Source organism: Bombina bombina, chromosome 5, assembly GCF_027579735.1.
Source record: "Bombina bombina isolate aBomBom1 chromosome 5, aBomBom1.pri, whole genome shotgun sequence".
NCBI lineage: Eukaryota > Metazoa > Chordata > Amphibia > Anura > Bombinatoridae > Bombina > Bombina bombina.
This window is the reverse complement of record NC_069503.1, coordinates 655376048-655391844: the sequence shown is the minus strand read 5'-3', so window position 1 is coordinate 655391844 and position 15797 is coordinate 655376048.

The following is a 15797-nucleotide window of genomic DNA, read 5'->3' as shown; positions in this document are numbered from 1 at the left end:
TATATATAGACCATATGCCTTAGCATCATCCCAATTCTTATAATTACACTAATTACAGTAAAGTGACCGTTAGTAAAATAGGTTCACCAAGTAATTTACAGGACTTAGCATAGCGAATAATGCAGTTGTCTCAATACTAACACAGTAAATTTCAATTATATCCCTAATGATTAGGAAAAACATTAGCCTTAAGTAGAAGTACAGACACATTACAACAATATGCATAAATAGTCCAATGTTAGCAGACTAAGTGTGCTACATAAGGACAAAGGGGTAGATTTTTTAAATGTTTGGCGGACATGATCCACTGTGGGGAATCATTTCCACCCAACATCGATAATTATCATTGCACAAGCATTTCTAGTGAAATGCTTGTGCAATGGCACCCCCTGCACATTCGCGGCCAATCGTCTGCTAGCAGGGGATGTCAATCATCCCGATCGTATACAATCGTGATGATTGCTATCCGCCACCTCAGAGTTGGTGGATGGGTTAAGGAGCAGGAGTCGTACGAAGGCTGCTTCTTAACTTAAAGGGGCGTGAAACTGAAAAAATGTCTTGATTTAGGTAGAACATAACATTTTAAGTAACTTTCGAATTTACTTCTATTATCAAATTTGTTTAATTCTCTTGGCATTATTTGTTGAAGGAGCAGCAATGCACTACTGGTTTCTAACTGAACACATGGATGAGCCAACGACAAAAAGTATATATATGCATCCACCAATCAGCAGCTAGAATCTAGGTTCTTTGCTGCTCCTCAGATTTCCTAGATAAACCTTTTAGCAAAGGATAACAAGTGAAGGAAGCAAATTAAATAATAGAAGTGAATTGGAAAGTTATTTAAAAATGCATGCTCTTTCTTAATCATGAGAGAAAACATTTGGGTTTTATGATCCTTTAAGTTTCAGGTGGACCTGAAGCTTCGGCTGCTTGATATATCTACCCCAAAGAAGTTGTCATTTTCCCTCACGACCCAGGGAAATTATTATTACCAAGAGAAAGATTAAACTAGACCCTTCAGATGCAAATACAGGGCTTCACATATTGTACTAAACGTTACTTGCCCCACAAAATGTTTCTAATTAATTTGAAAAATATTAACCTCTTTCAAGACTACGAGATTAATTACTGAAGTGAAAGCAGTACCAGGGTTTAATAATAGCGGTAAACTGCTCAAATTAGTCAAAAAACTACAGCTGTGTTTTTAATAAAGACAACATTATTCTCCCTCCCCAATAGCTACTAACATAAGGTGAATCCTCCAATCCGAAGGAATCATGCTGCTGTAAACTTCCTGTATGTTGCTAATCATGACTGTTGACTGGAGAGGAAGACAGTGAGAAAAACAAATGAACAAATTTTGTTTTAACTAAAGGATTAAGGTTCTGTTTGACTTTAACCCCACTGAGTAGAAATCAATTCACCACATAGGTTACATACAGAACTTCAGCTTTGTGCAAACAACCGTTCCATACAGAACCTCTCCTGCTGTGTTCAGCATTCAGCATTGCACACAATTTGTATGCAGTGCCTTCAGAGTGGGCAAAGCATGCACCAAAATGGTTCTGAGGTGGGAAAAAAGGTTAACCCTAACCACCACAGGACCACTACCAATTTACAATGCAAAGCCTCCTTTTACCCTCCTAGTAAACATTGTGGCTGTCAAATTAACCAGGTCTGCAAGTAGGCACAGTGATGTCATCAGATCCAATGTCCCCTGTCAAACGTGCCTTCTTTAAAGTGTAGTGAGGAGAAAATGTCCAAAGGTTTTTCCCCAATAAAGTGTGAGGGAGTCCCTTGACAAATCCCCCCTACAGTCTGTCAGTATGTTTAATTAACCCCTTGTTACAAAAGGTGAATATCCACACCACAGCAGAAGTGTCTGAATGCCCTACTATTTACCTCTACAAAGACAACTAGCCTGCAATAGGGAGAGGCAATATAAGTAAAAAAAAAACAAGACTTACGCTTCTGCTGCTCCAGAGAACCTGTCAGCCCACCAGGACAGACCTGTCAAGAAATAAATCCAGTGTAACTAACACTGTTTAACTGTAAGGTGGTAGAACAAGAGCTCACTGGGGGAGGCATAGGAACTTCCCTGTGACACTCATGAATTAACAATTCCAAAACTTTACAAAGATTTACGTGGCATCTTAAGTACCCCCCTTACCCTTTCTTGAAGGAAACATTCCATTGAGGGAAAGAATTGTTGAAATCCAGCAGAGCACCTCAAATCTCGACCTTACTCCATGATGAGGCAAAGAAATACTGGGAGGGAATGGAAGTAGGAGGGATCGTTAAATGTTTTGTTTGGAGTTTCTTTGCCTCCTCCTTGTGGCTAGGAGATGTATTCCCATATCTAAGAATAGGATTGTGTGGACACTCACTACCATTATAAATAAAGTAATGGCACCATCTCTCTGAAGTGTCATTCCTGCTGCCTCATTGCAGACAAAAATAAAAAGATTGAACATGCATGGAAGTTATTCCAGCTTCTGTTCTATCTCATGGAGTGCTGTTCTCTCTCTTTCAAATTTTATGCAAATTGCTCTTGGGTCACCCTAAGGGTAATGGGGAAACCAGACGTGGACTCCATGCACACTTGCCCTTAGATAGATACAACTGCACCTCACTGACGAGGCACATAGGAGGCCGAAACGATCGTCTGGGGTTGTTGCTTCCCTTGTTCAGAGAAGAATTGCCTGGTATTTCGGCGCTGGACTGTCATTGGGCAGGGTCAGACTGATATGCTTCAGGATATTTTTTCTCTGTGAAGGGGCATAGTGTGCAAAAAGAACGTGCACCCTGAGGAGTTACAATAAAAATGAACATGCATGGAAGTTATTCCAGCTTCTGTTCTATCTCATGGAGTGCTGTTCTCTCTCTTTCAAATTTTATGCAAATTGCTCTTGGGTCACCCTAAGGGTAATGGGGAAACCAGACGTGGACTCCATGCACACTTGCACTTAGAGAGATACAACTGCACCTCATTGACGAGGCACATAGGAGGCCGAAACGATCGTCTGGGGTTGTTGCTTCCTTTTTCAGAGAAGAATTGCCTGGTATTTCGGCGCTGGACTGTCATTGGGCAGGGTCAGACTGATATGCTTCAGGATATTTTTTCTCTGTGAAGGGGCATAGTGTGCAAAAAGAACGTGCACCCTGAGGAGTTACAATAAAAATGAACATGCATGGAAGTTATTCCAGCTTCTGTTCTATCTCATGGAGTGCTGTTCTCTCTCTTTCAAATTTTATGCAAATTGCTCTTGGGTCACCCTAAGGGTAATGGGGAAACCAAACGTGGACTCCATGCACACTTGCCCTTAGAGAGATACAACTGCACCTCATTGACGAGGCACATAGGAGGCCGAAACGATCGTCTGGGGTTGTTGCTTCCCTTGTTCAGAGAAGAATTGCCTGGTATTTCGGCGCTGGACTGTCATTGGGCAGGGTCAGACTGATATGCTTCAGGATATTTTTTCTCTGTGAAGGGGCATAGTGTGCAAAAAGAACGTGCACCCTGAGGTGTTACAATAAAAATGAACATGCATGGAAGTTATTCCAGCTTCTGTTCTATCTCATGGAGTGCTGTTCTCTCTCTTTCAAAAAAAAAAAAAAGATTTGTTGCCCAGTCACAGTGACGTGACAAATGTATAGAGAACAGAAAACAACATTAGCTGCAGATGCAACACACTCTGCTTAATTTCAAGGGGGCAGTGCATTTTTAAGGGGACAGATATTACATATAAATGTTTAGTGATTTTATTTATAATTCTTATATTCATTGCAAGTTGCAAAATTATTGAGGTCCACCAAGATACATTTTCATGAAAATACTTAAATGTTCCAGAGTTCCCCAGCTGCTATTAGTCTCCTAGCCATTCTTCATCCCTTCCACAGGAATACATCCACAATCAAACAAGGTGCAGGATGTGCATTGTTATCAAGGGCATGGCTATTCTTAGATTCAAATGAAAACTCTTCACACAATATCCAGTAAAATGAAAAGCATTCAATATAAACATGTAAACAAAGTACATTAACAATAAAGGCACTCACATATTAAACAATGATAGTATGACCAGGGTTTCACAGCAAAGTATGCTATGGGTGTTTCACATTGTCATAGCATTTGTTTACTGTTTCATTGTATTTGGCACAATTTTCTAGAAGTATTTTGTTGTCTTACAAATCTTTGAAAAATCGCAAGACTTTTCTTAATCTTAAAATACATTTAACATTGGTATATTTGTACTGTTACCACAGTTTAAAAAAACTATTCTGAAACCTACTTGCTTTGTTTTCAACTTTACATTTATAACATAATCACATATAGCAATAATAAGCTCAGAAGTGAAATGTTAATGACAATGTAGTCATTTTATTGGAGTTCCTACCATCTGTGTCACATAAAGATGTTCTTTCCAAAACATCTGTGATGCATAAGGAGTGAGGTTATACTGTCAGCTGCTCTCTTAAAAATGATCTATTTGTTTAATCAATAACCATTTTAATTAGATCATCTTTAAACCCAGTATTTTGCCATATCTGCATTAGGCTGCAGTTTCATCATTTTTGAGTGATAAATATAAATGGTAATTCTATGTAACTTTTTGCTTTTACTTTTACTTTTTTTTTACTTCATATGTAACTTTTATAGGTATTTATTCAATTTATAAAGAGCCTTTTGAGTGCACAACAAGCATAATTTATATTAATAATTACCTGGGCAAAAGTGCATCCATGAATAATTGCATGGTTGTATGAATCATGGAGCTGTAGGATATTATTTGGCTCTTAACTCACTCCATGTATAATAATACACTTACTGCAAATTAAAGAATTGGTATTTTCAAGTGGAAGAAATCTACAATAGATGCAAAACTTGGAATATTATTTTGGAAAAATGTGCAGATTTAGCACTTTTTAGCGGAATGGTTCTTATTTTGGTAGCTTAATAAACCCTATGTGAATTAAAAACATAACATTTATTATTATATTGAAACAGAATAAAATCACAACTGTTAAAATAATATTTTTGCACATAGTATGGGATTTTGTTATTACGGTGACATGTTAATACCATTTGTGATTATTTTATAGCACTTATTCTCAAATTAATATTAATATATGCTACTTATCTACTAAGGAAAGCGTAAATTACTATTAATATATGCTACTTATCTACTAAGGAAAGCTTATTTTTAGTTCTATTGGGATAATGGGGTGAAAAAAAAATGTCAGTAGTCAAGAGTCCATATTGCTGTAAACTGAATATATATATAGGGCTTAATAGACATTTTATATTTTTATATCTATTGTTCTTTGAATTTTTCATTGCAGATAAGAGATTTATACTTAGAATGTGTGGGTTTTCTCTGTTTCTTTGCATGTGTTCCTAAATTCTGAGAGTGCAGCCTGTGTTTAAACCCAGAAAAACATCTAGTGATTGCATAGTTCTAGTATTTGCAATATACTTATTATTATTATTATCATCATTTATTTGGATAGCGCCGCCAAATTCCGTAACTTGCAACTATTCAAAACTATGAGTTAGATATCAAACCTGTTAGATTTGTAATGCAATACTTTCATTGTTGGGTAAGTTAAGTGACAAGATCACAATAAAATCAGAAACCCCTGTGTGATTGACCCTCATTGAGAACCATATATTTCCAGTGGTTAGAACCATTCATTATGATTCCCCTTAACACAATACAACAAAAGTAACCCCCTATTAAACATTTCTTTTCACAAACCCTTATGAAACCTAATCACCTTTCATAACTTCTGTCCTCATAGAGTCCTGATATAAAAATATTATTAAAGGGACATTAAATGAATGATTTGAGATGGTAATATAAAATAATTTTATATATATATATATATATATATATATATATATATATAGACAGCAGGCAGGCCAGCACTCACGGTTAACATTTCATCCACCCAGGGTGCTTTCATGGTATTGATAGTAGTAAGGAATGGGGATGCACTCGCCAGGATTTCCAAAGTTACCTTTAATGTAACATTTCGGGGTGTTACCCCCTTCGTCAGACAATACAAAATAACAATCTGTTATTTTGTATTGTCTGACGAAGGGGGTAACACCCCGAAACCTTACATTAAAGGTAACTTTGGAAATCCTGTGAGTGCATCCCCATTCTTTACTATATATATATATATATATATATATATATATATATATATATATATATATATATATATATATATATATATATATATATATATATATATATAATAGAGGAAGAAAGCGAGGAACTCCAAGACTGTTGCCAATGTTGGTTTATTAGAGCAGGTAAGTGAAAGACACAATCACAGTGTGCAAGGATTAGCTCTGACACGTTTCCCACATGCTCACATGCGCTTCATCAGAGATCTACAGGTGTTCACATGTGGTTAGGTTAAATACAGGTATTGACCAATAATATGTGAGTAAAATCTTAATTGTCACTAATAGGGGTGGGGAATAGTGATAACAGACGTGTAATTGATTAAAGATTCTTACAAAAAGAAAGTGCCTTAAAGTGATAATGCAAATAAATAAATTAAAGTGACAAGTGAGTGATATTGGCAATAATAAATATGTTCTTTTGTTTCTTTTGTATGAGTTTACCTAAATTATACTAATAATTCTAATAACATTTTACAAAAAAGTATAAGCAGTACAAGATCAACAACTGTGGGATATTCAGTTTTAAAAATTATTATCTTCACCTTATTCAAAAAACAATGTAAAGATGAAGAAGACGTGAATAATATTGGTCCTAGTGAGAACACACTAGGGATTAGAAAAAGCTACAACATTAAATACAGGAAAGTAAAGAAAAGGTTATTTTTTTATACAGTTAGTTATCTTAGGGCCAATTGAAGGCTGATAGAGTACTATGATTTCTAATTTCTGCCGGTAAATGCCTTTGTATACCTTAGTGATTGTATTAAGGGGTAAAAAAGCTCAAGTAATGCTAAGGTAATGCATGATGTTGTTAGGAAGTAGTGAGTAAGATCTAAGTATATTGACTCTGTGCTCAAGACATTATTTCTATATAAATGGTAATGCCTATCCTAAAGAAGGGATTCTTTGATCATTCCAATATTTAACTAATAATTTCATGGGTAACAATAAAGAAGAAAAAAAAATTGAATAACTTGTATATGTTGGGAACAGTTCTGGCTATATGTGTATATAGTGAATACTAGTAAACTGCCACTTGTGTCCCAATATTAGAATGGTCCTGTAGTGCAGGGTATAAGAAGTTTATGAACTAATTACCTGAGTGCTCCATTGGAGCTGTAGCGCTGTTCAGAAAATATTAGGGGACAGTAGTGCTAAAAACACTATGATGTCCTAAGATTGGAATTGATATTCGAGTAAAGATGTACTGTGATAGGTACTATATCTTGGTTAGAGCCATAAGAGATAATATATAAAGAGATGAAAAACTGAATATAAACTATATAAAGAAGAAAAAATGAAGAGAAAAGAAAAAAAAAAAGAAGAAAGAACTGCCTGAGGAGGGAACAGAGTTTAACCATTCTTAAATTAGTTTTACCTGATACATAGAGGAAATTCTAGGCTAGTCAATGAAAAGATCCAAGTCTTGTCTCTTATTGATACCTTTTGGAAATTTGGTCTGTTAAGTAAAGATCCAAAAGGCTTCTTTCCTTTGAAGCTTACTTATTCTATCTCCACCTCTAATGTCTTTGCTAATGTGTTCTATACCTACAAAGGAGAAGAGGTGCTTTATATGTGTTCCATGGGAACGAAAATGTTTTGCCACCGGTGTTTTTGGGATATCCTCCTCTAATGACAGTAGATGTTGCCTAATTCGGTCTTTGAGTGGGCATGTGGTTAGGCCTACATATTGCTGGAAACAGTGTTGACATGTGACTAAGTATACCACAAATTGACTAGTACAGTCTATCCTCTGTTTAATTGGGAAAATCCTTCCTGTGACTGAAGATGTAAATTGGTCGCTCTTTTGAGTGTAGTTGCAACTTTTACATATACGCCCACATCTAAAGAAACCTTTAGTGGGAGTTAACAAGTTAGCGATATGTGGAGATTTGGTGGTAAAATGTTTCCTAACCTTATCGCCAACTGTAGGGGCTTTTTTTGCAACACACTTGATATGTTGTCTTGATATATCTTTAAGTTTGCTATCACGTTGTAAGGTAGTTTCTCAGTGTGTCACACTGTTTCATCAGGCTATAGCCTGATGAAACAGTGTGACACACTGAGAAACGCGTTGCTGTTGTTTTTATTGTTAATACATTTTTAATTTTTTTAAACTCTCCATTTGCTGCCTACCATCTTTTTATTGGCTTTATCTAAACATTATCCTTGGCACTATACCAAGTGTTTCTGGACCTGCAGTTGGATCATTGGCACATTGATCTGCTTTCATCATATCTTCTTTGGTATCCCTGGACTCTCCCTGGCGAGACGAGGACCCCTGTTGGCAGCATCTTCTTACTGTAGTCTACAGGACGACGTATGGTTCCGGTCTGCGAATACTGCACTTCTGTGCTTTTCAATCTGTGAGTAGGATTCTTATGTTCCTATTGCTGCTTTGTTCTATTGTTATATGACCTGCACCATGTGGCACCCTCTATCTATTTCTTCTTAGATCTACCACTATATTGTCTCTGAGGGGGAAATTATCCGCATAGATGGTATTAAGTTCAAGACAGCCCATGTATAAATTGGCATATGCCGGGGCAAATTTTGCCCCCATGGCTGTACCACAATTCTGCAGGTAGAAATCCCCCCCAGAGAAAAAATAGTTGTGCGTAAGTAAGAAGCAAGCTGTTGAAACCACAAACTCAATAAAGTCATTAGAAAAATGGGTGTATCGTCTAATCATATTGCCCAATGCCTCTAAGCCTTTACGGTGAGGTATGCTAGAGTACAGGGCTGTTACATCAATGGTAAGCCATTGGAAATTTGTCTGCCATTGGATCCCTTCAAGTTGATATAATAAATGAGCACTATCCCTGATATAGCCTGGGAGGGCCACTACAATGGGCTGGAGTATTGAGTCCAACCAGGCACCAAGCCTCTCACAGAGGGACCCAAATGCTAGCCACAATGGGTCTCCCAGGAGGCTTGGTGAGGGACTTATGAATTTTGGGCATGACCCTGAAAGTGGGGACAAGAGGATCTTTAATGAACAAATGTTCCTTGATCTCCTGTGAGATGTGTCTCTCTTCCTGTGCCGTGTCCAAAAAAGAGTATAAATCCTGACTGAAAGTAGATGTAAGGTCATAGTCTAATTTGGTGTAGGTATTAGAGTTCCTGAGGTGAGTCTTAACCTCTTCTGTATAGTCTATTGTATTGAGAATTACCACCGCCCCACCCTTATCTGCCTGGGTGATCACTATATCGACATTCTCCTCTATTTCTTTAAGAGCAACTTTCTCTAGAAGTGTGATATTATGTGTATTGACAGTGTTTGTCTCTGCTAAGGAGTCATTAAGTGAGAGAATGTCCCTTAGGACTGTCTCTTGGTACAATTCTATACTAGGGCTTCTCGCCTGAACAGGGTAAAAATAGGAGCGATCCTTGTGTATAAAATTATGTGTAGAAATGGTGTGGCTTATAGTAGTATGTTGTAGAGTTAACAGAGTGTTAAAATCACACTGGTCTTTAAATAATAAACCAGTATGAGTGTTGTCTGGTATTGTGAGTGAAGGGGGAAGAGTGAGGGAGGAATCTGCATCAAATGCTGAAAAGTGCTTTTTTAAAGTGATTTTGCGCACTAATCTATTGACATCTATAACTGTAGAAAAGACATCAAAATCTGTGGTGGGTGCAAATGTGAGGCCTTTATTAAGAATGGATACTTGTGCTGGTGACAGTTGAATATTGGACAGGTTAATAACATTATTTATTTATTTTTGCTCTTTGAGGCTGTCCTGCTGGGGTATCTGTGTGGTTGATTAACTACTTTGGGGGTGCTAGTTTGATTAGGGGTCTTAACTAGGGATGCCAGTGTAGCTCTGGGTGAGGCACTAGCTCCTATATCTGATGTCACAGGCGGTTCTAGAGATTCTGCAGCCAAGGAATTGGCTGAGTGTGGAAGTGAAATGTCAGAATCTATGGTTTCAATGCTTGAAAAGGTGACTTTTTTGTTGGATTGGGCTCTACGCTTGTTGTTATTGGATTTAGAAGTGTTAGAAATGCCCTTGCCCCTGGCAGGCCTATGTTGTTGCCAGGAATACACAATGTTAAGGTCATAGTCCTTAGTGTCCCTGTTGTACTTGGATACTTTTCTACTTGACATGTCAATGTCCAATTTGTTAATGGTTTCCTCCAGTTGTACTGTGTAATCTTTATGTTGGCTGGTTTCCTCAAAAGGTTTAATACTGTCAACTATGGTGCTGATTTCAGTCAGAATGGTTTCTCTCTCTTGTCTTTTGTGTCTGAGCAGTTGGTTCATCAGGGTCATGGAGCATCTGGTCAAAGTATGATTCCATTCCTCCATGAACTCAGGTATCTGTTGGGCAAAGGAGGGGAACTTCTTCATTCTAAGGCCCCGTGGCACTTTACCCTCTTTAATATAGAGGTCCAGAAATTCTATGTCCCACCAGAGGTTGGTTTCCTTGAACCTGAGTTTCTCCAAACTAGAAAATAACATGGGCAGATTATCTTCCCTTGGCACAGTAGGAGCAGTGTTACCCCCTTACAGTGCTGTGACTAGAATGAGTCTATGTTTATCCTCATTCAAACCCCTGGTAGGGGTGGTGTCTGTTGGTTCTGTTAGATCAGCCATTATGCTCTAAATACTTTATGGAATGTCCAATAGGGAACTGATGAATGAGCAGACTATGCAGTTGAAGCAAATAGAAGAATAATCAGTCCCTCTAATAGTGTTGTAGCCCTGCTTTACATAGGTACAGTGTCCTTATGGTGTCACAATAATAGCAAGTCTTGCCTATTGTGATAATGGTACAGTCAGTTGTATTACAGTAATGGCACCCTCTAGTGAATATGTTGTACTGTCACCGGTTAGACTCTAGGCAATGTCTGCTAGTAATTTAGCAGGAAAGGGATATTGGAAATAATGTGCTCAATGTCCAACCATAACAATATCAGTTTATTAACAGGTACCTGTAGGCTCCGGTTTGAGTGCTGGCAATCTATGCAGGCGTTCCAGTTGTAATCTGGGCTGCATTGCTGTTCCCTCCGGCTTTCCGTGAGCTGGCTTGGGGCAATCACAGATCCTTTCAGTTTGCCCAGTCTGGTATGGCCAGGTATGGTGTAAACCTTCTGTTTGCTTGGTCTAGTGAGACCCAGTGTGCAAACAAGCTGGAAAGCAGATACGGTCAGGTGGCGCACTCAGTGACGTCACACGTTACCATGCGTCCTGGCGTTGTCGCTCCATTGTGTGTAGGAATGTCCCGCCTTGCTGTGTCCGCTGACAGTGTACAGGCTCCGGGTCCGATGATTGCCTGTATATGGTGAATCCAAAGAAAGTCTCCACCGGCACTGATCCCTTGCTTCAGCTCATCCGGGTATGTAGAAGCTGCCTGGAGGTTTGAAATCACGGTGACTGCTGCACTAGGGGTGGTACGCTGTAAGTAGACAGGTTGTAAGCAAATAGTAAAGTCACTGCAGTGGCTGTATCCTGGTATACAGACGGCTGTAGATGCAGGGGTACAAAAGTAAAATTGGATTTCAGAAATGGAGTCCTCAGGGCGTGCTCAGCCTTATGTAGAATATAGGAAGAAAGCGAGGAACTCCAAGACTGCTGCCAATGTTGGTTTATTAGAGCAGGTAAGTGAAAGACACAATCACAGTGTGCAAGGATTAGATCTGACGTGTTTCCCGCATGCTCACATGCACTTCATCAGAGATCTACAGGTGTTCACCTGTGGTTAGGTTAAATACAGGTATTGACCAATAATATGTGAATAAAATCTTAATTGTCACTAATAGGGGTGGGGAATAGTGATATCAAACTTGTTAGATTTGTAATGCAATACTTTCATTTTTGGGTAAGTTAAGTGACAAGATCACAATAAAATCAGAAACCCCTGTGTGATTGACCCTCATTGAGAACCATATATTTCCAGTGGTTAGAACCATTCATTATGATTCCCCTTAACAGAATACAACAAAAGTAACTCCCTATTAAACATTATTTTCACAACCCTTATGAAACCTAATCACCTTTCATAACTTCTGTCCTCATAGAGTCCTGATATAAAAAATATTATTAAAGGGACATTAAATGAATGATTTGAGATGGTAATATAAAATAATTATATATATATATATATATATATATATATATATATATATATATATATATATATATATACATATATATATAAATATATATATAGACAGCAGGCAGGCCAGCACTCATGGTTAACATTTCATCCACCCAGGGTGCTTTCATGGTATTGATAGTAGTAAGGAATGGGGATGCACTCGCCAGGATTTCCAAAGTTACCTTTAATGTAACATTCCGGGGTGTTACCCCCTTCGTCAGACAATACAAAATAACAATCTGTTATTTTGTATTGTCTGACGAATGGGGTAACACCCCGAAACTTTACATTAAATGTAACTTTGGAAATCCTGTAAGTGCATCCCCATTCTTTACTATATATATATATATTCAGCGCACATAGAATGGAGAAAAACAAAACCAAAACCAAATTATGGTGCAGTATGTCAGTACTAGGCAATCAAAAACTAAACATGAGATTTAAATGTGCTCACCTTGTTTAACTTCAAACATGTGAGGTATGTTGGAAGCATGGAGGGGATGTAATCCCTATCTGTGGTAAAGATGTTTCCAGCTGGTATGCAGAAAATTTTAGCAGGTGGAAATCTTGATATCCCTGGAGTAGAAACATGTTGGTATTTCAGATGAAGTGAATGTAATTCACGAAACGCGTAAGGGCACACCCACTTCTGACGTCACTTCCTGTCCAGGGAGACCAAGCTTCAAACACTTCAGCAACGGACCCTGTCACTGACAGGCTTAAGAATCCACTTACAGCATCCTATACCACAATATCACTAATTTTTATAAGCTAGCTGTTTTTGCACCAGCCCTGATAAAAAAAAACTCACTACCAGATTTAAAGAAATATACTATATTTCATCTGCTCACCTATTTCTGTCCCTGATCTGGACTATTATCAAAGAGGATTTCTGTTTATCATTTTTTATTGGACATTGGAAAATAAAAGTGTTTTTATTTTAAATTTCACTTTGTGTCCTTGCAAGCATCATTTTTACACATCTCATGAGTGCTGCAATTAATATCCACAATTGATCTCATAGTATGTAAACTGAGCACTAATTGGTTTGCATACATAAAGTTTATACCATACTCCAGAGAGGAGAAGCCTTTCAAGTATAAAGAAGGGAAAAAGAAATAAACAGCAACAAGGAAAGAAATCCAGCAAAAAGAATTAAAGTGTCTCTACCCAACTCCATAGAGGAGAAGTTTGTCTGAAATACCAACATATTTCTACTCCAGGGATATCAAGATTTCCACCTGCTAAAAGTTTCTGCATACCAGCTGGAAACATCTTTACCACAAAAAGGAATTACATCCCTTACATGCTTCCAACATACCTCACATGTTTGAGGTTAAACAAGGTGAGCACATTTAAATCTCACGTTTAGTTTTTGATTGCCTAGTACTGACATACTGCACCATAATTTGGTTTTGTTTTTGTTTTTCTCCATTCTATGTGCGCTGAACTCTGAAACTCAACTCCATACCTTTTTCCTTCACATTCCATTTGATCATAGTGGAATATTCAGAAACTAACTGCCATTGAAATATATCAGGAGGAACTATTTAGAGCAAAATAACCATTTGCAACATACACAGCGCAGATCAAGAAACACCCAAGCAACACTTGCAAACTTTCATTATTATTTTTTCACTTTTTCCTGTAATTTCTTTCTAAAAATTGTGTGCTTTTCCGTTCCTGCTAGAAGTGGAAGTACAATACACTGTTATATATCAACACAGTCATTGGCAGATTTTCTGTTTCTAAGCCATTCTGTAGTGGATTTACTTGGATGTTTAGTATTATTGTCCTGCTGCATCACCCAACTTTTACTGAGCTTCAGCTGACTCACAGCCACCCTGATATTATCCTGTAGAATATCTTGATAAGTTAGGGAAATTATTTTTTGATGGCAAGTGGTCAAGGCCGCAAAGCAGTCCCAAATCATGATGCTTCCTCCACCGTACTTAACCGTTGGGATGATGTTTTCATGTTGGTATGCAGTGCCCTTTTTATTCCTTCCCAAACAATGCAACCTTAGTTTCATCAGTCCACAAAGCATTTTCCCAGAAGCGTTGTGGAGTGTCAAGTGGTATTTGACAAACTTCAGATGCACAGCTTTCTTCATGGTGTTCTGCCATGGTTACCATGCCTGTTCATTGTTTTCCATATAGTAGACTCATGAACAGAGATGCTAAACAGTTCTAATTAATTTCTTCAAGTTTTTATCTAGTAGACAGATAAATATCAAAGCTCTTTGAGTTAACTTTTTAACCCTTTCAAGCTTTATGCAATGCCACAATTCTTGATCACAGATCTTCTGAGAGCTCTATTTTGCAAGGCATGGTTCACATCAACAGATGTATTTTGTGAATAGAAAACTCAAAATATTTGAGTGCTTTTTATGTCAAAATTGCTCTAACCCACATCTTCAATCTCATTTCATTAATTGGACAAAAGGTTTGTCAATTTCCAAATCTAATTAGCTTCTGTTGAAGTAATTACCCTAGGGTTTCATATACTTTTTCCAGCCTATACTGTGAATATTTGAATGTTATATTTAATATAAACTATATATATATATATATATATATATATATATATATATATATATATATATATATACATGCAAATATATATATAAAAATACAAAAATTATATGATTTGTAAAAGCTTACTTTTTGTTTTCATGCTTTTAGGCATGTGTCACAGTTCAATAAGGTATCAATAGATCATCACTCTAGACCATATTTGTAACATTCTTAATTGCTGCTGTTTCAAAAGCATAGCATAAAACTGTTTACTACTCCTTTAAAGTTATAATAAAACATCTTTGTCACTTGAAAGTTTGTCAGATTTAATTGAATATACAGTGAATACTAAAAATATTTTGATAATGCATTATTTTCATTGAGCTTATTACAACTTTTTTACACAAAGAACAAAAATCACAAAAATGACAGAAAGATTGGGAAATGTTTAATTTATATATGTTTTTTAGTTCAATGACCTTTTAACATATGTGTATTTATGCAAAACATGTTGATTACCTCTATATAATGCATATGAAATTCTGATGTTTTACTGAAATAAATAGTAGCTTTTGATATGCATTAGAATGGTTTTAAAAACAACTAAAAAAAAAAATTAGCCAAGCTGTATATATTTTCACACAGCAAACTCAAATGAATTGTAATAGTGGCCAATATGTTTAATATCTTTCATTCAATTATGCCATTCTTTTTTCAGTAGTTTTATATTAGAACGTTGTGTTTAAGAAGCAATACCTCTTTGGAGCAGGGTCTTTATGTTCCAGTATTTGTTTTCTTTTTATGCATCTGATTTTCCTTTTACCATAAATATTCTGTTTTTGGTGCATATTTTTCTTCGAATCTCACAACTTTCAGTTTGCAAAATAAAATAGCAAGATCTGCAAGTGGAAATGTTTAGAGAATATGCCAGACCTATAAGAGAACTTTCAGCTATATCCATGAAATGCCCTATTC